This window comes from Aquarana catesbeiana, linkage group LG02, assembly GCF_042186555.1.
Source record: "Aquarana catesbeiana isolate 2022-GZ linkage group LG02, ASM4218655v1, whole genome shotgun sequence".
In the NCBI taxonomy this organism is placed as follows: Eukaryota; Metazoa; Chordata; class Amphibia; order Anura; family Ranidae; genus Aquarana; species Aquarana catesbeiana.
The window spans coordinates 293,685,188-293,709,121 of record NC_133325.1 but is presented as its reverse complement, the minus strand read 5'-3'; the positions used below and the strand labels follow the sequence as shown (position 1 = coordinate 293,709,121).

The 23,934-nt window shown below is 41.3% G+C and overlaps 1 pseudogene; it reads right to left on the bottom strand.

The window, feature by feature from the left end:
- Positions 1-19,865: 19,865 nt before the first annotated feature.
- LOC141130764 (5S ribosomal RNA) lies at positions 19,866-19,984 on the bottom strand (annotated as a pseudogene).
- Between the last annotated feature and the right edge of the window lie 3,950 nt (positions 19,985-23,934).

The window sequence follows — 23,934 nt, the reverse complement described above, 5'->3', positions numbered from 1 at the left end:
CCGTGAGCTTTCACAAGATGGAATTCCTAAAAAAAGAAAGAATGACTTACCCACTTCTTCCACTGACTCTATTCGACACACTTTTGGAACTACGCACTCTACTAAGCCCCTAGGGGCCCGACCCAAAACCACGAGCACTCCCACTCCACTCACACGAGCACTACCACGACCACCACTCACTTCCACTCGTACCTTGCACTCAGCACTTCCTATCACCACTTCGGCACTACCAGCACTCCCTGCTCCTATGGCAAGACGGGTAAGTGAACCTACTTTAACTACTATGTTCCCTACAGCATCCCAGTCCATTGATCCCAAGTTAGCCCCTATTTTTTTATCCCAGGCCTTGAACTCAACCCAGAGCCCAACTCTGTAGCCTCTACTACTTCTGTTCCTAATACCATGGACCTAGATGTGGTCAATCTTTCGTCTTTTCCTTTAACTAAACACCAAATAAAAGTTTTGCAATTAGGCCTCACCTTCTGTCCTTCAGCAGAATTTGACAAATTTCGATTTGTCAAAGACATACAACTGTTTGCAAGAAAATTGATGTATAAGGTCATTTTTGATAAAACAAAGGTTACCTCAACGGTGGCCTCAGCTTCTGACAATACCCCTCCCACGGTGGCTGAAATTCAGGCCATCGAAGATCTGTTAACACTTCTTGAAGAAGGTGGTACGGAGGACGAATGCGAGTGGCAATCTGATGACCACGGCATCGTTGCCTCTGGAGTATCCTTTCCTCCCCCCCTATCCTTCAAACCTAAATCTACCAATTTTCCTAACCTTTCCACGAATCCCAATATTTGGGCATTCGTTGAACAAATAACCAAGACCATCAGAGATACCGATTTTCCCACTTCACGTTCCTCCAATTTGTCTGGAGCCCAAAGACAGGCCTTGAGATCCCTTCAAAATCACGCTGGTTTGGTCATTAAACCGGCGGATAAGGGTGGTAATGTGGTTGTCATGGATGTTGCGGCATATGAAACCATGTGCCGCAACATCCTTGACAACCCTGATTGGTATAGACCCATTTCACGTACACTTATTGAAAATTACGCTTGTGAATACTATGAACTTATCTTCTCTGCCTACCAGAAGGGAATCATAGACATCAACACCTGGAAATTCCTTAATGTCAAAGATGGAAGAATACCCACGTTCTATGCCTTGCCCAAGCTTCATAAGTCCCTAAAAAATCCCCCTGGGCGTCCAATCATATCAGGATGTTCAAGCTTAACAGAAAATGCAAGTGCTTTGGTGGACAAGTACCTGAGCCCACATGTTCAGGCTCTCCCTTCCTATATACAGGACACAGTACACCTTCTCCGTGTTCTTGAGAATCTAAGGCTCCCAAGAAACACGTGGATGGTGGCTTTAGATGTAGAAAGTCTGTATAACACAATACCCCATGATACGGGTACTCAAGTTATCTCTAAGCTACTACAGGACAGAGGCCCTAGCTCTGAGGCATATAATCAATTTGTTGTTGACCTTTTGAAATTTATTTTAACACGCAATCATTTTGTATTTGGTACTTCCCACTTCCTCCAGGTACAAGGCGTAGCCATGGGCACTAAATGTGCGCCATCCTACGCCAACTTGTACCTGGGGGGGTGGGAAAAAGATCTTTTTTCCAATCATGGTTTGGTCGATTTCCTGTGCCACGTTATTTCGTGGCACAGGTATATAGACGATATCATTTTCTTTTGGACAGGTACTCGAGAACATCTCTCAAGATTTATAGACACTTTGGCGGTTAACTCGTATAATCTTAAGTTCACAATGGAGTGTAGCCAGACAAGGATTACTTTCCTTGATCTGGAAATACGTTTGGACTCTGAAGGAAACCTTTCTTCGTCTCTGTTTCGTAAAGAAACATCAGGGAACACCATTTTACATGCTGACAGTGCCCATCCCAAACCATTGCTTAACAGCATTCCTTACAGTCAATACTTGCGTATTAGACGAAACTGTACGGACGAAGGAGATTTCTTTAAAGCCTCACATGAGCTTTATGAAAGACTAAAAAGAAGAGGTTACAGCCATAACCTGCTAAAGCAGGCCTTTAATAAAGTTAAAAAATTGGATCGTAAAAAACTGATATTTTCCACCAAAAATAGGGATGACGCCCAGCCTGTTCGGGTCATAACCCAATATTCTCAACATCATAAGGAAATAAGAGATATCTTATGTAAATTTTGGCCTCTCTTGACAGCAGACAATACCATCAAAAAATACATCCAGTCTCAGCCTCAAATTACTTACCGTCGCTCCCCATCCCTAAGGGATAAAGTCACGGCGAGTCATCATACATCCAAACTTGAGTGTCTTTCAACTGGATATGGCACATTTCCGTGTGGCCACTGCGACACATGTGAGTTCATTTACGATACATGCGAGAAACCGCTTCCCAATGGTCAAACATACAAAATTAAACATAAAATTACATGCCAAACTATTGGTGTAGTATATCTTGCCACATGCTTTTGTGGCAGTTTTTATGTAGGTAAAACCAAACGCCAATTTTGTGTGAGGATTCGAGACCACATTAAGCCCTTATTAAAAGGGAAGACTTCTACCTCTATCAATCGACATATAGCACAGTACCATGAGTCCAATCCCCATGCTATAGGATTTACAGCATTAGAACACATCCCTGTACATATAAGGGGTGGAGATATTGACCAGAAACTTTTACAACTAGAAACTAAGTGGATACATATTCTGGACGCTACCAGATATCCTGGGCTCAATGAAAACATTAGTTTCAAACCCTTCTTATAAAAAACATCCTTCTTGATATGAACTATTTCAGGTTTTATTGCATTATTTCATTTTGCTTGTGTGTCTCTTTCATATTCCTCCCTATAGCCCTCCCTATGCATAAGTTGGCTATGTTGAATTGGGATACAGCTCCCCCCTTCTTTCCCTCCTTCGCTTCTTTGAAAAAATATACTAATTTTTATCTAGGGATACACCACGGTTTACTTGTGTTTAGGTTAAGATACCCCTTGTACACTGTTGTAAATTATATTTTGACTTTATTGTTTGATTTACAGTTTATGAATTTTCATTATTAGCATTCGAGTACGGCTTTTTGCGAGCTGTCAGGTTGACTTGTGTGAGCACACTCCAGGGATTTAACCCCTTCTTACTTTCCTTCTGTTATCTGTCCCAATTTCTTGCCTTGTGTGCAGGCACTTCTTTGGGGTTTATATATATCCCTGGACTGTCCTAGCCCACTTTCACCTCCTCCCTCTGTGTGCCTCGAGGACGTCCCCGTTCCCTCGGATGTTCGGGTTTCCTTTTTCCCTTCTTATTCTCCCTTTCCCTCCTTCCCCTTTCCTCCCTCCCCTCGTTTCGTTCTTTTCTTGTTTCTCCACTTTCTGGCCTTTCTCTTTTCTTTTCTCTTTCTCTTCCCTTATTCCCTTTCAATCTCCCTTCTGGTTCCTCTATCCCTGAGTCCCTGCCTCCCGATGTGGGGTATGTGCACTTCATCCGATACTTTCCAGCCTCCTACTAGGTGCACATTTAGCTATATGGACACCCAAGGGCTTAGGGAATCCCCTCTGCCCGCCTCAGCCACGACGCATTGGAAATTTCCATTCATTTCCAGGTATCATTCCGCCCTATGCGGCGGCTGACATCGCGTCCTGCCTGTGATGCCTATCACATCACCTTGGACACCACCGCAATGCCCTCTGGATCTTGTAGGCCGGGACGGTTTTGCGGTGGGCGCATGCGCCGTGGCTTCTTTCGTCCGCTCACACGTGCGGTGACGTCAGACGCCGCACGTGTGTGGAGGGCATAAGAACGCCGGCATCCCAGGCAAACACACTCGCCAGGGATGTTACAGGACACCGACGCATCAACCACCACTTGACTGGGTAGGTACCAGTATGGACCCTCAGTTGCTTGGGGCTTTAATAGACTTACTTCATGTTTACACTACCTTTTGCTTTCTGGTTTTTTTCTTATCTAGTGTTGTCGCTGGCTGCTGGCTCTACCTAGTCCAGCATCTCGCTATATATCTATCCAATGGTAAGTCTGTACTTACCTTGTTTTGTGCTGGTGCAGTTCACTTATGGATCAACCAAAGTGCCTTCTATGACTATGTCTTTTTTCCCCCCTGACAGTCTTACAAGTGGCACATAAACTCTTCTCCTGTTCATGCAAATCTTGCTCCTGTTGATGTTTAGAATTTCTCTCTAAGCGTAAGGATTTATCGGTGTCCTGTCATTCACTTTAAAAAGCACTATTCTGTAAGTACACTAATTGGAGACTTTTTAGTCCCACATAAACGAATTTTTTCTACCTACTATTGAAACTTGTATGACCTTTTTAGAAAAAGGCGATATTATGATAGATGAACTTACTGTAAATAATTTATACCTCTCTAGATACATAATTGGCCAGGTCCTTTTTACTGCCCTCTACAGCTACCTATTGTGCTCCTGGCTGGAGGTTTAGTGCTGGAGTTGTGTGAGGCCCCCTCTGGTGACTTGCAGGTATCTCATTTCCATCCATAGAATGTCTGGTGGGGTGATTGTTTTGGGATGAGGACCTTTAGCCTGCCCGATGGTGTGTGGGGAACTTTTCTTGGTGCCTTTTGGGTGGTGGTGGAGGTCAGTCTATACTGTCAGCTCGCAAACATATATATATATATATATATATATATATATATATACATAATTAAATGACATCTTCTTTAATGTATCATCTATTCGACATACTCACTGATTGTTATGTCATTTTCACAGAACTACTGTAGCGTTTTAGGCATTAACAACTTATCCCTGAAGAAGCCAATACTGGCGAAACATGTCGGATACCTAAAATACCTATCCTTTGCATTGGCCGCAACATCTATGAGGCCTAGCTCGGTGAAATTCACTACAGATATGCTTTTAGTATTTATGCACACCTTGACTCTGTAATTTTTGTGTTTATTTTTTATATATGATATGTTCTAATAAAAATTACTCATTTTTAAAAAATCTTGGTATGTACCGTGTTTTCCTGGCACCGTCATAATCCCTATATTCCCCTTCTTTGACCTTATCACTTAACTTTAAGGGCTCATTTACACTTGCTTTGGCTTCAACAAGGCTTCAGACAGGCTTTGTTAAAGCTCTCTGAACGTTAGTCAAATCTCCTGTCACTAAATAAAATGGTTAGCTTACAGTCCTGTTTACACCTTGCTTTTGCTTTGCTTTGCTTAGCTTCAGCTTTGCTTCAAAAATTATATCCCATGTAGCTTTAGTGGTGCTTCAAAGTGTCTTCAAATCCTCCACAGATGTCTATGGCAAAGCTCGCTTGAAGCCCCACTGAAGCTCCACCGAAGCCTTATCGAAGCGTCACGCAGTTGCACCAAAGCCCCACCAAAGCCCCACCAAAACATCATAGAAGCCTCATCGAAGCCTCATCAAAGCACCAAGCAAAAGCAGGTGTAAACAGGACTGTAAGCTAACCATTTTATTTAGTGACAGGGGCCTTGACTGGTATTCAGAGAACTTTAACAAAGCATGTCCGAAGCCATGTTTTGAAGCAAGTGTAAACTAACCTTAGAGAGCAAATTTTATGAAGCTTGAGGGCTGTTCTCCAAGACTAAAGCTGGCTATACATTATTGTTATATAAAAAAAACTGCGCTACTACGTAGAGTAACTCAATAAAATTTGTCTAATAAAATGTAATATGGTGGCCGCTTATCACAAATAGTGTTCCCACACGAACTATGAAAAAATAATAAAACAAAAGTGAAGCGCTACCTCTTTATCAGTAAATAATAAACCAACAATGTTAATAGTGCCACCCAGTCGCTACTTATAAATTAGCAATGCGTACCCTCAATATGCAGCAATAGTGGTGAGACCCTCCTAAAATCAAACTAAATATTGTAAAACAAACTCAAATACATTCAAAGTGAATTTATCTCTAAACAGTAAATCCAAGTGCACGTGACCACCTAGTGGTAATAATGACAACAAAATAGTGGTAATATTCAGTACATATGAAGTGAACATGCCAAATGCATGCCATGATAATAATAAATTCCTTCAGTGAATAAGTGGATTATCTTCAAGGTAACTCATGCCCTCCACTGGTAATAATATGTGTATACAAAGGAGCATGGGGGAGCTCATGTCCATAATGGGGATGAATGATATTGACACAGTCCCAAATGGCTCAAAATTGATATGGTCCAGAAATACTTAGACAGAATAAAGGTGGATAAAGAACCTGGACCAGATGGCATACACCCACGTGTTCTAAAAGAATTGAGCTATATCATTTCAAAGCCACTGTTTCTAATTTTTAGGAACTATTTAACCACTTGCCTACTGGGCACTTAAACCCCCTTCCTGCCCAGGCCAATTTTCAGCTTTCAGCGCTGTCGCAATTTGAATGACAATTGCGCGGTCATGCTACACTGCACCCAAATTAAATTTTTATAATTTTTTTCACACAAATAAAGCTTTCTTTTGGTGGTATCTGATCACTACTGGGGTTTTTATTTTTTGCTAAACAAACAAAAAAGACCAAACATTTTGAAAAAGCAAAACAAAAACTGTTTTCATAGTTTGTTATAAAATTTTGCAAACAAGTCAATTTTCTCCTTCATTGATGTGCGTTGATGAGGCTGCACTGATGGGCACTGATAGGCTGCTCTGATGGGCACTGATAGGCACTGATAAGCTGCGCTGATAGGCATTGATAAGGCGGCACTAATGGGCACTGATATGTGGCATTGATAGGTGGCACTGATAGATGGCACTGATGAGCACTGATGGGTGGCACTGAAGGGCACTGATAGATGGCACTGAAGGGCACTAATAGGTGGCACTGATAAGTAACATTGATAGGTGGTACTGATGGGCACTGATAGGTTGCACTAATGGGAACTGATGAGTGGCACTGATGGGCACTGGTAGGTGACACTGATAGGCAGCACTAATGGTGAGGCACTGATGGGCACTGATTGGCAGCACTGATCAGCACTGATGGCACTGATAGGTGGCACTGGTGTGCATTGATAGGTGCACTGGTGGGCACTGACAGGCAGCACTGATTTGCACTGGTAAGTGGTACTAGTGGGCACTGGCAGGTGGCACTGGTGGGTGCAGATGAGGCAGCAGTGGCTCTAGCTGTTCAGGACCAATGTCCCTCTGACAGAAGCTGGTGATCTGCTTTTCTTTTCTCCTCATACTGTCAGCAAAAAAAATAACCAACTACCGGCTCTGTTTACATAATGTGATTACTTGGTAAGGGGTCAGGATCACCCTCTTACTCCGATCTATGATCAGCCGAGTCTCGTAGACTCTCTGATCACAGAACACGCAATGCGTGCCTCGCAGGAGGAGGTACACGGATGCCCTCCTGGCAATTTAGGCCGACGCTGTAGCCATCTTTCGGTTATATCGCGGGCGTGCAGAGGTTAATGACTGGCATAGTACCACTGGATTGGCATAAGGCCAATGTGGTGCCTATATTTAAAAAGGGGTCACAGTCTTTACCAAGTAACTATAGACCTGTTAGTTTAACCTGTATAGTTGGAAAGATACTGGAGAGTTTAACTGCTTGCCGACTGCTGCATGGCGATGTACATCGGCAGAACGGCACAGCTGCGCAAATGGGCCTATGTCTGCCGGTGCCTCGCAATCGTGACACGGTGAGGCAGAACAGGGAGATGCCTATGTAATCAAGGCATTTCCCTGTTCTGCCTAGTGACTTGACAGGGATCTACTGCTCCCAGTGATCAGGAGCAGTGATCTCTGTCATGTTCTAGTGAGCCCATCCTCCTACAGTTAGAATACCCTGGGGGAACACAATTAACCCCTTGATCGCCCCCTGTTTAACCCCTTCCCTGCCAGTGACATTTATGCAGTAATCAGTGGCTATTTTTAGCTCTGATCGCTGTATAAATGCCAATGGTCCCAAAATAGTGTCAAAAGTGGCTGATCTGTCCGTTGCAATGTCGCAGTCATGATAAAAATCGCAGATCGCCGCCATTACTAATACAAAAAGAAAAAATTATAATAAAAATGCCATAAATCTATCCCCTATTTTATAGATGCTATAACTTTTGCGCAAACCAATCAATATACGCTTATTGCAATTTTTTTTACCAAAAATATGTAGAAGAATACATATCGGCCTAAACTGAGGAATAAATAATTTTTTGAATATATTTTTTGGGGATATTTATTATAGCAAAAATAAAAAATATAGTTTTTTCTTCAAAATTGTTGGCCTCTTTTTGTTTATACCGCAAAAAATAAAAACCGCAGAGGTGATCAAATACCACCAAAAGTTCAAGCGACGCAGTGCCGTATCGCAAAAAATGCTCTGGTCGTTAAGGGGGTAAATTCTTCCGGGGCTGAAGTGGTTAATAAAAGACCACATAGATGGGTTTTTGCTAGAAAAAAATATTTTAAGCAATAGCCAGCATGGATTCATGAAAGACAGACATTGTCAGACAAATCTGATTTCTTTTAATGAAGAGGTAAGCAAAACCTTAGACAATGAAGTGGCTGTAGATGTAGTATACTTTTCGAAAGCGTTTGACATCGTTCCCCATACACAGCTTATGTGGCCTACTGGCTTGGAAAAGTCAGTTTGTAAATTGATAGAAAACTTGCTTAAATACTGTATTCAGAAAGCAGTGCTGGGCATTACTGATTTTTTTTGTTTTCATAATGCTGCCAGTCAGTGCCCATTTGTGACAAAGTCAGTTAGTCAATCAGCTGAGAGAGGGGGCGGGGCCTAACTGCTGTTTCGTGTCTGAATGGATACACAGAGCTGCAACTCAGCTCAGTTGCTCCCATAGCAAGCTGCTTACCCTGGGGGCACTCGACAGGAGGGAGGGGCCAGGAGCAGCATCAAAGAGGGACCAGAGAAGAGAAGGATCTGGACTGCTCTGTGCAAAAGCCCTGCACATAGAAGATAAGTATAACATGTTTGTTATTTTTTTTTCTTAAACGAGACTTTACAATAAATTTAATTTATCCACTGCTATATACGCTCCAACTGGAGAGGGCTGGAGCTTTCTCCAGCTTATAAAATTATAAAGTTAGAACCACAGTACACAGAGTAGCTTTGGCATAGGCATTGCGTCTTCCACACACATATATATATATAGATCTATATATAGATCTATATATAGATATATATATAGATCTATATATTTATATATATAGATCTATATAGATCTATATATAGATAGATAGATAGATAGATAGATAGATAGATAGATCGATCGATCGATCGATCGATCTATCTATCTATCTATCTATCTATCTATCTATCTATCTATCTATCTATCTATCTATCTATCTATCTATCTATCTATCTATCTATCTATCTATCTATCTATCTATATCTATCGATAGATATAGATAGATAGATAGATAGATATAGATAGATAGATAGATAGATAGATAGATAGATAGATAGATAGATAGATAGATAGATAGATAGATAGATAGATAGATAGATAGATAGATAGATAGATAGATAGATAGATATATCTATATATATAGATATATATAGATCTCTCTCTCTCTCCCTCTCTCTCTCTCTCTCTCTCTCTCTGTATATATATATATATATATATATATATATATATATATATACCCTGTTTCCCCGAAAATAAGACCTAGCGTGATTGTCGGTGATGGCTGCAATATAAGCCCTACCCACCAAATAAGCCCTACCCTGTTTCCCCGAAAATAAGCCCTACCCTGAAAAGAAGACCTACAAGGACTTGAACTAGGGTTTATTTGGGGGGTAGGGCTTATATTGCAGCCATCACCGACCATCACGCTAGGTCTTATTTTAGGGGAAACAGGGTATATATATGCAAATGTGTGCAACTTAAACCTGTTTTTAATGTAAATTGTTAGTAAAAGTCCATTCTTTTTTAGTTTTTGTTTATAAAGCTAGCAGGTAAGTGTGAGGGGAAATTTCTGTCTGTTTGTGACAGTGAGTTGTTTCCCTAGGACAGGAAGAGTGTTACTAGCAAGATAAAATTGGTTCTAAAGGCTCAAGGTTTTTCACTTCCATGCATTCTATGCATGAAGGTAAAAAAAAACCTTCTCTGTGCAGCAGCCCCCCAGCCCCCCTAATACATACCTGAGCCCCATCACTATCTAGCGATGTGCATGAGAGCCTTGGCTCTCTGGAGATGCTCCCTCTTCACTGGCTGAGACAGCAGAGGGAGCCATTGGCCCCCCACTGCTGTCGATCACAGCCAGTGAGTCAATGAGGAGCGAGAGAGAGAGAGAGGGGGCCGAGCCGTGGTTCTGTGTGTGAATGAACATGCAGAGCAGTGGCTTGGGAGCGGCCCTGCTTGGATGCCCCTATTGCAAGCTGCTTTCTCTGGGGGCCAGGAGCGTCAGTGGGGGGCTCGAGAATAGGAGGATCGGGGCTGCTCTGTGGAAAACCATTGCACAGAGCAGGTAAGAATGACATGATTGTTAATAATGGTTTGGGTGCTCACCTGTTACTGAGTCAGTATTAAATGCCAGCCTTCCAGCTTGAGTTTTACTTAAATCCAACTTGTTTTTTTATGTATTAAAGCAGAAGCAAAAACATTTGCATCTAGGAAGAATTACTATTCATTTCTCGTTAAGTAGAACTCAATACTAATACATATTTAAAGTTATTTTAAAAATCTGTAGGCTGTCGCAAGAATATTTTTTCTTTCTGTTCCCCTATTCAAAAGCTAAGTGTCTATTATAAGTTTAATTAGCCATACATTCCATCAGCATAATCCTTTCCAAATTGAAGTGAGATATTTCCTTAAATTGCAATAAGGGTTCAACACTTAAATGATAAATTGTATTCTAATGATGGAACAAAAGACTTTATAACAAAACAAGGATAGTTATGCTTCTTAATTATATTAGATACAGTTTCTAAACTGAAACACAGCTCTAGACATTCAACATTTATTGAACATGCATGAAAAAAAGAATATCTAATGTTGAAATGTAAATGTAGTATTGTAATCGAAATAAGCACATTAATAAATAAATACGTCTTTTGTTCTTAAAGCTATAGGCTCTGAATTACCAGTTTAATAGAGAAAATCTCCTGTCAGAAAAAATACATGTATTTTTTATGTTGATTTTTTTTAAACATATGAAGCTTTTTAAAAAGAATGTAAATACCCAACAGTTGCACAGTATAAGGTGTAGTAACACAGAGCAAAACCATGGTTTCTGCAATTAATAAATAATAATTTGCTTGCAATTTTTTAATACCCCAAAAAATGGTAACTCGAATGCCCCTCCAAACCTGTGTCAGTCGGATCAGCATATGAAAAGACTGGTGCAAGACAGACAGAATTAACTTATTTGGCTCCAGCAATTAGCTCCAATTGTAACGAGATGGGTAAAAGATGGCTTCAGCTCCTGTTCTCCACCTGTAGAGAACTCCTCAGACATATTTTCCCCTTTTCAGGGGCTTAATCGTAGAGTTGGCCTCTACGATTAGGCCTCAATAAGGGCAAAATGCATCTGAGGATCTCTCTGCAGGTGGAGAACAGGACCTGAAACCATCTTTTACCCATCTCATTACATTTATGTAACACGAAGTCGGTGTCTGTGTGCAGACAGCCACTATTTTGTTGAAGAACTCAATGTGTCATTCTTTGTCAATGAGGACAGATTGCGTTGCATCTCATTGCAAATTGTTTCGAGTATCTTGGGGTCTTTCTGAGGCCTGCACCAAACATTCACTCCTAGACAGGTAAGAAATAAATTTAAAAAAACTATTTTTAAGCATGCTGTTTGATTGAGAACACAAATCTCAACTGAAAGCTGTACTGTATCCCTGATACGAAGGTTCAGCGTGTGATGGAATGGGTAGACAAATTACTAGGATTGGCTGGGAATGACCCAGCAGCTGTCTCGGTTCATGTTGGGACCAATGACTTAAAGTGGATGTAAACCCAGAAAAAAAATTTGATGTCATAATGTAGAGTATAAGATTTCCTATCATTTGAGCCCAGTCTTGCCACAAAGAGTTAATCCATCTCTGAGCAATCCTCTTTTATTGTTCAGTGAGATAATTCTTGACAAACTGAGAAAAACTTTGTCAAATACTCCCCCTTGCTGTGAGTGACAGGTGATTTACATCTCGTGCACTAGCCTAAGACACATGCAGTGTTTTTTAATTCCCTCCCCCACTCCTTTCTTCAGCAGCTCTGCAAGGATTGGCTGTTCCACACCTCAGCATGATTTGGCATGCTGAAGTCATGTGGTAACTTTCCTGTCTTTTCACTGGATGTTAGAGATCATAGCAGAAGTTCAGCAGAAGTTCAGTGTTAGAAATACACAGGGGAGTGTAGAGGTGGGCGGGGAGTCTACTGACATCACGACTCCACCCACTGAGCTGCAGACAACAGACCCACCCACAGAATATGCAGTTTTTCGGGTCTAATAACAGACAGAGGGGAGACATTTGACAGGTAAGGATACATGCAGGAGGCATGTATATCCTTATAGATAACCCCTATGGCAGTAGTTTAGAAAGAATGACATTGGGTTTACATCCACTTTAAGTATCAATAAAAAGAACTAGGCTTCAAATTGAAAGGGAAAGACTTCTGGAATAGTGTCACGCACTACACAGAAAAGGCAGTGAGAGCTTAGAGACATGAGTGCATGCCTAAAGACTTGGTATTAGAGGAAAGTATTTGGGTGTCTAGAGCACTGGGCTGACTTTTCAGTGGGGTACAACCTATATGCTAAAGATGGTTTGTAACTAAATAAAAGGGGGTCTGTTTTGCTAGGGGAAAAGTGTATGGAAAGGCTGGAGGTGTTGGTAGACTAGAACTGAGAGGAGAGAAGAGTTAGAATATAATAGGGAAGACAAGTCAGACAGGGTCAGAAACTAATGGAGGGTGGAATGGGGGAAGAGGAGAGGATGGCTATGGCAGGTGATAAGGAGATTCCCATTTACAAGCATTCACAGTACTACAAAAAAATGTGGGAATGTGCAAAAAAGTGAAAAATGCAACAATGAATGATGGTTTGTTCACCAGTACCAGACATCTGCAAAGCAAAATAGGAAAGTTAGAAGATTTGGTGCTCTTATTCAAAAAGAAGGGGTAAATCAAAAACAAAAACATTGGTGTCTCTGTCTGAAAGAGTGGATCTAAATGTGAGTCTGAAAGAGGACCATGTTGAAGGAGAGTGTGATGGTGCTGAGGCATTATGGGTAGAGCTGCATTAGGGATGAGCCACCAAAACTTATGCCCATTTGGCCTGCCGTTTGAAGTATTTAGAAGCAGTATCTCTACAGCCTCTATATATAACAGATTCCCACTGTCAGTGGTTCCTAGGGATGAGCTTCGAGTTCGAGTCAAACTCATGGTTGACTCGAACATCGGCTGTTCGCCAGTTCACCGAACAGCGAACAATTTGGGGTGTTCGCAGAAAATTCGAAAGCCTATGACTAGACTTTAAAGGTCTATGGGGGAAATCAAAAGTGCTAATTTTAAAGGCTTATATGCATGGTAGTGTCATAAAAAGTGTTTAGGGACCTGGGTCCTGCCCTAGGGGACATGGATCAATGCAAAAAAAAGTTTTAAAAACGGCCATTTTTTCAGGAGCAGTGATTTTAATAATGCTTAAAGTGAAACAATAAAAGTGTAATATTCCTTTAAATTTCGTACCTGGGGGGTGTCTATAGTATGCCTGTTTAGAACAGTCTGACAGCAAAATGACATTTCAAAGGAAAAAAAGTCATTTAAAACTACTCGCGGCTATTAATGAATTACCGGTCCGACAATACACATAAAAGTTCATTAATAAAAACGGCATGGGAATTCCCCACAGGGGAACCCCGAACCAAAATTAAAAAAAAAAAAAGACGTGGGGGGTCCCCCCAAACTCCATACCTGGCCCTTCAGGTCTGGTATGGATATTAAGGGGAACCCCGGCCAAAATTTTTTTTTAAAAATGGCATGGGGTCCCCCTCAAAATCTATACCAGACCCTTCAGGTCTGGTATGGATTTTAAGGGGAACCCTGCACCAAAATTTTTTTTAAAAATGGGGTCCCCCAAAAATCCATACCAGACTCTTATCTGAGCATGCAACCTGGCAGGCCGCAGGAAAAGAGGGGGGACGAGAGAGTGGCCCCCCTCCTGAACCATACCAGGCCACATGCCATCAACATTGGGAGGGTGCTTTGGGGTAGCCCCCCAAAACACCTTGTCCCCATGTTGATGGGGACAAGGGCCTCATCCCCACAACCCTTGCCCAGTGGTTTTGGGGGTCTGTGGGTGGGGGGCTTATCGGAATCCGGAAGGCCCCTTTAAAAAGGGGACCCCCAGATGGTTACGTAACAGGTGACCCCGCCCCCCTCTGATGTCACGGGGAACGCCACAGGGAAGTCCTCATCAAGTCCCCGTGCGTCAGAGGGCGCGGGGTCACCGGTGGCAGAGGAAAAGCGTCACACAGCGGGAGCCTCCCACCATGCCATCATTGATGCGGAGCGGCCCCAGGAGAAGAAGGGAAGAAGACGCCGTGGAGGAAGATGCCAGACGAGAACACTGGAGGAAGAACCAGAAGAACCAGAAGAAGAAGAGGATGGAGGAAGAAGAAGATAGAAGAAAGAAGATAGAAGATAGAAGAAAGAAGAAGCATTTAAATAAAGGAATTGTCAAAAACTGTCTCTTGTCATTTTAAAAATTTTTTACAGTTTTTTTGTGAAATGGTAAGGGTACTTTTGTACCCCCTTTCCATTTCACACAGGGGGGAGGGCTGGGATCTGGGGGTCCCCTTGTTAAAGGGGGCTTCCAGATTCCGATAAGACCCCAAAAACCACCGGGCAAGGGTTGTGGGGATGAGGCCCTTGTCCTCATCAACATGGGGACAAGGTGTTTTGGGGGACTACCCCAAAGCACCCTCTCAATGTTGAGGGCATGTGGCCTGATACAGTTCAGGAGGGGGGGCGCTCTCTCATCCCCCCTCTTTTCCTGCGGCCTGCCAGGTTGCGTGCTCGGATAAGGGTCTGGTATGGATTTTTGGGGGGACCCCATGCCATTTTTTTTTTTAATTTTGGCGCGGGGTTCCCCTTAAAATCCATACCAGACTTGAAGGGCCTGGTATGGAATTGAGGGGGACCCCCACATCATTTTTTAAAAAATTTTGGTTCGGGGTTCCCCTGCGGGAAATTCCCATGGCATTTTTATCAATGAATTTTATGTGTATTGTCGGTCCGGCAATTCATTAATAGCCGCGAGTAGTTTTAAATGACTTTTTTTCCTTTGAAATGTCATTTTGCTGTCAGACTGTTCTAAACACGGGAAACATGTGCCCCTTTATAGGCATACTATAGACACCCCCCAGGTACGAAATTTCAAGGAATATTACACTGTTATTGTTTCACTTTAAGCATTATTAAAATTACTGCTCCTTAAAAAACGGCCGTTTTTAAAACTTTTTTTTGCATTGATCCATGTCCCCTGGGGCAGGACCCAGATCCCCAAACACTTTTTATGACAATAACTTGCATATAAGCCTTTAAAATTAGCACTTTTAATTATTCATGTTCGTGTCCCATAGACTTTAACAAATTTTTTGCCTGTTCGCAAGTTCTGGTGCGAACCGAACAGGGGGGTGTTTGGCTCATCCCTAGTGGTTCCTAGGGAAGCTATTGGTGCTAGCATCCATGGAGTTACTACTAGGAACAACTGGCATCACCGAGAATCCTTGCTTTTTTTAAGCAAAGGCAGAGGGATAGCAGTGATATCACTGCCTAAATAGGGCCACTAGCCATATTTGGGCAATAACAGACCAAATATGGCTATGGTCATATTTGGTCAGTGATATCACCACTATCCTGGCCTCTTCTTTTATATAGCTTAAGACAGCGGGAGGAGCTGTCATTCCAATAATGGTACCTTCAGGATTGGCCCTGTGCACCAGATCGGCAGTTTTTTTTTGAGAGTGTGGTAGGCATTGTAATTGATGATGGATTTACAATGAGGGACATTTTGGGGGAGTTTTTTTTTTTAAAAAAAGGTCAAATGTTGGGGTGTCTCTATTTCTAGGTTACAAGTTACAAGTTTTTTTGTTGTGAATGAGTAGGGGTACAATGTGCCACATATTCATTCATGTAGGGGGTGGGCTGGCATCTAGGGGCTCCTTTATTATTAAGGGTTTCTAGATTCTAACAAGCCCCCTGCTCACAGAGCCCTACAACCACTGACCCAAGGGGACAAGTTGCTTCTCCAAGGATGTTCTGGCAGGGCACCCCTCATGTTGAGGGCATGTGGCCTAGTAAAGTATAATAGGGGGCAGATGTTCATCCCCCCTTTCCTGGCCATCCAAGCTGCATGATCAGATTAAGGTATGGATTTTAAGGGGACCCATGCATTTTTGTTTTTGCCTGGAATGCCCCTCAGACTCCATACCAGATCTTTGAAGTCTGGTGTGCATTTGCTAGGGGACCTCATGCATTTCTTTTTGCATGAGGTACCCCCTTAAAACCCATAGCAAACTCAAAGGTTTTATTTAATTTTTGCCATAGGATGTGCCACAGCAGAAATGAGAATGTGTCAAATCAACTGTATAAAAACAAATTGCAAAATATATTCCCATGGGCAGTAATTTTAAAAGGTTAAAGGTAAAACCTATATATCTGTTTTCCAAAGGTAAAAAGCCATACAAAAAATAAGAAAAGGGTATTTAAAAAATATCAGAATGAAGAAACACTATCCTCATGTGAAAAGTTGGTCAGCTCAATAGATTTCTTTAAAAAGGAGCTAGGTTCACTCACATCTCGCAACTTTATACAAGACAAACAATGAATTTAATCCTACAGAGGCTGAATCCTTCTTCTCAAAAATAACCTTACCTGAGTTATCTCAGAATCAAAAAAGCAGTTTGGATGAGCCTATAACTATAGATGAAGTTGCTAACGCCATAAAAGACCTAAAACTTAACAAAAGACCAGGCCCAGACGGCTACTCGGCTTTATACTATAAAACATTCTCAGAAATACTCTCTCCCATTCTCACTGAAACTTTTAACAAACTTCTAGATGGACATTCTTTTCGGCAAGAAACACTAATGGCAATTGTTTGTATGATCCCAAAACCCCTTTCTGATGATACTTCCTGTGTGAATTATCGGCCTATCTCTCTGTTAAACCTCGATATTAAATTATTAGCAAAAATAATAGCAAAACGCCTCAATAGCATTATAGGAAAATTAATACATAGAGATCAAGTAGGCTTCATGCCAAATAGACAGGCAGGCGATAATATACGCAGAGCAGTGTTATTGGCACATATTGCTAAAAAACGGAAAATCCCTTTATGTTTTCTATCTCTCGATATTAAGAGGGCATTTGACACAGTATCCTGGCAATATATGCAATATTCATTACAAAAATGGGGTTTTGGACCCCACTTTTTAACATGGATCAAAGCATTATATAATAAACCCAAAGCCTATATAAAATATGCTGGATACAGATCTGAAGCCTTTAATATCGAAAGAGGTACCCGACAGGGTTGCCCATTATCTCCCTTATTATTTGCCCTTATACTCGAACCCATGGCCCAATACATCAGAACAAACCAAACTATAACTGGCATTGAAGTAGGAGGTATTACACACAAATTATGTATATTTGCAGATGATATATTACTTTTTCTATCATCACCACAGGTCTCTGGTCCTAACTTAATACCAGCTCTTGATGGATTTGCAGCCCTATCCGGCCTTATGATTAATCCTAAGAAATGCCTAGTGCTTGATATTTCACTCACAAACATGGAATTGATCCCGGCTAGGGCTGCACTCCCATTCACATGGGCAGAAAAATCAATCCCATATCTTGGAATTCATTTAACAGCATCTCATTCTGACTTATTCTCAACCAATTATCCTCCTGTATTAAGACAGATCACAAATCTAATAAAACAATGGTCGCAACTTCCTTTATCCTGGATAGGGAAGATTAATGCAATCAAAATTACTATTCTACCCAAATTGCTTTATCTATTCAGAGTCCTCCCTATTCCAATTCCTTCCTATTTTTTGAGAATAGTACAAAAAAGAGCAACTTCGTTTATATGGGGCTCTTCTAAACCACGTATACCTATACACACACTACATCTTCCCAAAAATAAAGGAGGCCTGGGATACCCTAATTTTACTAACTACTACAGAGCAGCACATTTGGCCAGTCTGTCCAAATACCATGCAAAACAGGAAATCCCATTATGGGTATTTATAGAGGCTTCAGAAAATGACCCTCTATTAATATCAAATTTATTATGGCTTGATCCTAAAGACCGCTTTAAAATTCATAATCCCATAACTAAACACTTCTTATCTCTCTGGGATAAACTAAAAACCAAATATCAGTTACAATCTCCACACAATCCTCTCCTTTCTTTTATCAGAAATCCAGCCTTTTATCCGGCATGGATCTACCCAAATTCTTTTAAAGCTTGGACAACATCAGGCATTCAGACACTAAATGACTTCATAGCATCTAAATCATTCCTTTCATTCCCATCGCTTAGAGAAAAATATGATCTACCAAACTCTGAGATATTTAGATATCTCCAAATCAAAAATTTCTATACACCATTCCTAAAGGGGGATACACCATTATCCCAATTATCCATTTTTGAATCAATCTGTACAAAAGATCCATTTGCTAAAGGTACAATTTCATCACTTTATAATCAATTATATGGAGTAGCAAATCTTAATAGACCCTCTTACGTTCAGAGGTGGGAGGAGGACCTGGGACGAACTTTAGAAGACACGGACTGGTCTAACATATGGCTCACATCTAAGTCATCTTCACCCAACATCTTAGCACTGGAGACAAATTATAAAGTCCTAACTCGCTGGTACCTTGTACCCGCTAGAGTGGCAAAATATTCACCTAATACCTCAGCTCTTTGTTTTCGAGGATGCCCAGAAATAGGCACATATTTACACATATGGTGGACGTGCCCAGTAATCCAAACCTTCTGGAAGGAAGTCTTCGTGATTGCATCTAAAATATTTAAAAAAATAATACAACCAGATCCATATTTAACTTTACTTAATCTAAAACCGGAATGGTTAACACTCTCTCAATTCAAACTTATGATCCAACTAATAACGGCTGCAAAACAAACAGTGGTCAATAAACTTCTTTTGACAAGGAAAAAGGAGCTGGGTACATTTATAATGACACTACCATAATAACTAATGCAGTAAATAGTGGCGCTAAATGAACATAATAAAAATGAACCAAACAATCACTCAGTGATAAGTGATAGATTAATAACATGAAAATAAATGAATAAAGTCCATAGACTGAATCAGTCCTAAATTTTAAAGCTGAGAGTCAATGTAGATTCAAGAAGTGTTGTAAAGGGGGCTCTATTAATCAAGCTCATCCACTACACTGCGTGTAAATGGTGACACCGCTCCCCTCTAGGTGTCCACTCACCAGATGAAGTTGCCTAGCACTATCATGCTCGGCAAATAAGCATCAACCCACACAGGGTTGAATATTCACATCAATCTCCAATCCCTAATGATGATCCCACAGATAATCCACATATAAAAAAACAAAGTGCTCCAATAGTGCAGTAACGTTTGATAAAATTTATTACAGTTAAAAGACTTCAAACATTGCACTCACATTATGTCAGATAAATGCACGCATGTAATAAATCCACTGCAGCAGTATGAGACTGGCATAATATGATCACAGCGGACCTGGCGTGTGTATAACGGTATCTCACCCACACCGAAACCATCACCGCCGGAACAACACTTCCGGTATTGCGTCTAATGCCGCTCTTGGTTGCCGTACAGCCACATCCCTAGCCTACATCACCTGGTGTTCCCAGACGGTCTCCCATCCAGGTACTAACCAGGCCCAACCCTGCTTAGCCTCCGAGAACAGATGAGAGCAGGTGTGTTCAGGGTGATGTGGTCATAGGCAAGCCTATAGCACCTAGTATTCCCAGGCAGTCTCCCATCCAGGTACTAACCAGGCTCAAACCTGGTTAGCTTCTGAGATTAGATCTGGCGCGTTCAGGGTGATGTGACCATATTTAAATTTTACATTTATAGGTAATAACACCAGAGATTTTTGATCTACGGAATATCTAATTGCCTTCAGAGGATCGTGAAGGAATTTTTTACTCCCACTGGAGCAAATTGGACCATAATTAAAATGGCTGGAACTATGTGACAAGCATAAGCATATGGTGGAGTTTTCTCAAATTTGACTGCAAAAGGAAAAATATACTTTAAAGTAAAAAGGGTTCATTCTATTTATGAGCTTTCACTTTACTATGTTTAAGAAGAATTCCAGGTATGGCATTTTTTACATAGTGGCCAACCTCCTTCATTTAGAGTGCAGCCACTCAGCACAGGACCCCAAAGCTTATGTATAATAGTGGTGTCTACTACAGTGATTTCCAGTTTTTAAAGAGTTCCTGCAGGTATGGTACAGTATATGCATAGTTACGGTCAGGACCAGGATCTGAGCTTGCAACTCCTGTTGTGCCTGGCATTAGTTCTTCTTGCTGAGCCACTTGAGATGCTGGACAATGCTCCCTGAACTTATTACTTAAGCCATGCCTTTGCACTTCCTGCCAGATTATTGTGCTCTCTCCACTCCTTGCACTCCTGCTGCTGTTCATATCTCCACTACCACTCATTACTGGCCTTTAGCTTGCTCCTCGACTACACTTCTGCTTGATCCCAACCTGCAACCACTTGTTATCGACCTTTGGCTTGTTTATTAACTACACTTTTGCTTGATCCCTACCTGCTATATCTGCTACTGGACTCTGGCTTGCTCACCTCCTGGTGGGGCAATCCTGAGGAAAACCACCTGATACTAACACACAGCAAAACCCATCTCCACCTTCAGAAACTCTGGTGAATACCAGTTAGTGCTTAGACCCCACACCTCTGGTGAGCCTGCATCTTCTGCCACAGTGACCTGCTTATATATTTCTCCTGCTAGTGTGTGGGAGCCTCTCTACCACTAAAGCTACTGGTCTAAGAGCCTGACCCTTGACCATGACAGTTACATTTGTCCCAGCTGGACCAATGATAGGGGTTGAGCAGTGTAGGGATTGACCTGTATTGTAAGAATGTACACACAGCTACATTAACCCCTTGTCCTTGAAGCCCAAATAAGAGTTCAAATGTATGAAATATAGAAAGACTAAAAAAAATTTGTCACCATGTTCACATTACTATGGTGTTGAAACTCCCTGACTAGTATTCATCCTGGCCCATTGGAGTGAAACAATCAACCATCCGCTGATCCAGTGTAGGTATCTTGAAAAAGCGACCACACACGTTGTGCCCTCCACGAAAACCAACATGACACTTAAAAATACCAAAGAAAATTAAAATGTTTTTTGAGCATTAGATGGCATATATACTTAAGTGAATTGAGTGTTATAATGATCCCAGGCTCTGGATGGTGCATACACTTCCTTTATGATAAATTATATTTTGCTTCAATTTGATTGAATTGTCCGTATTGACTCCTCTATGGACAGAGGAGTTATAGTCCCTTCTCCATTCTTTTGCTATGGAGAATTGTTTTTGTTGACACTTGTTCTCTAATGTTTGGTCTTCGACTGGCGCCATTTTGGGGTAGGTCTAGTTATACTAATGGGATCAGCCTTACGGTATAACAGCAGCAGATTCCAAATAAACTGTACTAGATGTCACTTGTTGCGCTCTTGTTCCGCTAATGATACTGTTTAACAGTGAAACACATTGGGCTTAACCTGTGACGTTACTACGCCCATAAGGTGGATGCCCGCTAGTCATTACTATTTGTTGTTACATGCTATATCTGCTTTTACTTCTGTAAGTATGTCTTTTTATATGAAAAAAAGTATTTTGTGGTTTTACACTAAGTGTGGGCTCTATTCCCCTCTATGAGTATGGATGCTGTCTGGTCCAATCTTGGAGCCTGAGGCTGGCGGAGTCCTTTCACCATGGATGGATGCCTGGATGGTCATTGATGAACATGCATGTTTTTATCCAGTTAATTTGGTAAGAGGTCATACTTGTCTGTGGTGCAGTACACAAAGTGTTTGGTCGGCTTTTCAAGATACCTACACTGGATCGGTGGATGGTTGATTTTTTTAGTGACTCTTGAATTTTATTTTTCTAACTCTTTCTTGTTTCATGAACTGTGCTGAAGAGTATCACATCACAGAAATCTGAATGTCTTTTCACATAACCTGTTTCTTTGGATTTTATTTGGGTTGATGCGCACCTATTATATGTGTATGTATTTAGATCTAACATCCAGTATTCTGATGTTTTATAGATGCAGCTCTGTACAAATATTGTTGCACTAAGCGCAAAATATTTTTTCTTTATTAATTCTTTTTTTCTGTTTTTTTTTAATTTGACTTTCAAAGCGCTTGGTTGTTAGATTTAAATGTAAATGCCAAAAAACAGGATCAGGCTTAGTCTCTTGTAAACTCTATTGCCCTGTACACACGATCGGACCTTCCAACAGAATATGTGTGATCGGAGCTTGTTGTCAGAAATTCTGACTGTGTGTGGGCTCCATCAGACTTTTTCCATCGAAATTTCCGACACACAAAGTTTGAGAGCAGGCTATAAAATTTTCCGACAACAAAATCCGTTCGCGTAAATTCCGACCGTGTGTGGACAATTCCGACACACAAAGTGCCACGCATGCTCAGAATAAATTCCGAGACAGAACTGCTCGGTCTGGTAAAATTAGCGTTCGTAATGGATATAGCACTTTCATCACGCTGCAATGTTTTAAATTGTCTAATGCAGCGCACTCTCTTCTTCTTTATAATGCTAGAAGAATGAAGTTGTTTTGCTGCTCATATTCACACAGAGTTCTCACAAACTTCTTTCTTTATTATTTCTCGTGATTTCATGAATATAATATTTTTTTATTTGTCACATCTATCGAAAAAAAAATATATATTTTTTAATTTTATTTATTTTGTATTATTTGTTTGTTTGTTTTTAATCCAGATCTCCTGTTTTTTTTTGGTGATCTCCAGAATTGTTTGGGGTGTGTTTTGTGTGTCAAGTTACCACAACACCATTATTATCTTGCCTTTTTTAATCTCAAGGAGGTTGGTTGTTGTTGGTGTTCCTTGTTAATTTCACGTTGTATTTTTGAAATGTACCTGCCTACTCACAAACAAACTGTCCTTTTTGAACAAAAACACACATAGCCAAGTATTATTTAAAAAAAACCCCTTTATTAAGGGGTCCTAACCAAATAAAGAGGGAGGCAACGCTGGAGAAACAGCAGAAATTGGCGAAGCCTTTGGTCCCCAGGGCAGACATCAACTATTTTCAGGCAAAATTGGTGGCCTGAGGAGTCTTATCTAGGGGAGTACAATCTGGTCCAGAAGTCCAAGAGATCAGGGACAGCAGCAGATAACATACATGTCCCCAGGCTGTGGTCATACAAGAGCCTGCATCTTTTGTCAGAGCAGACTGAACCCAGGCCATCAATTTCTTGTCTTCCTTCCACTCTTCCTTCTAGGCTGTGGCTGCGGTGTTGGAGGTGTGGCAGGAGGAGGAGGATGATGCAACTCACACAGGTGGGTATTGGGTGTGATTTTGGCCCTCAACCCCTTATTTAATGTTTTATAAATGATTTCCTCACACATGAGGCGTTAGCCCTCCTGCATGTCCTGCAGTTTGGTGGCAGCCATGGAGGCAAAGACCTCTTCACGAGTGGGGGTGGCTCTAAGGGACACAGAAGCCTCCTGAATCAGCCTGAGCACTGACTCCTTCACGTTACTCCCCTTCCTGGGTCTTTTGTTTGGAAGGCAGAGGGGAGGAACCTATGATTGTGTGAGGCTCCTACTGGGCCCTGTCACCTCCTGGTTTGCTACTTACCCCCACCT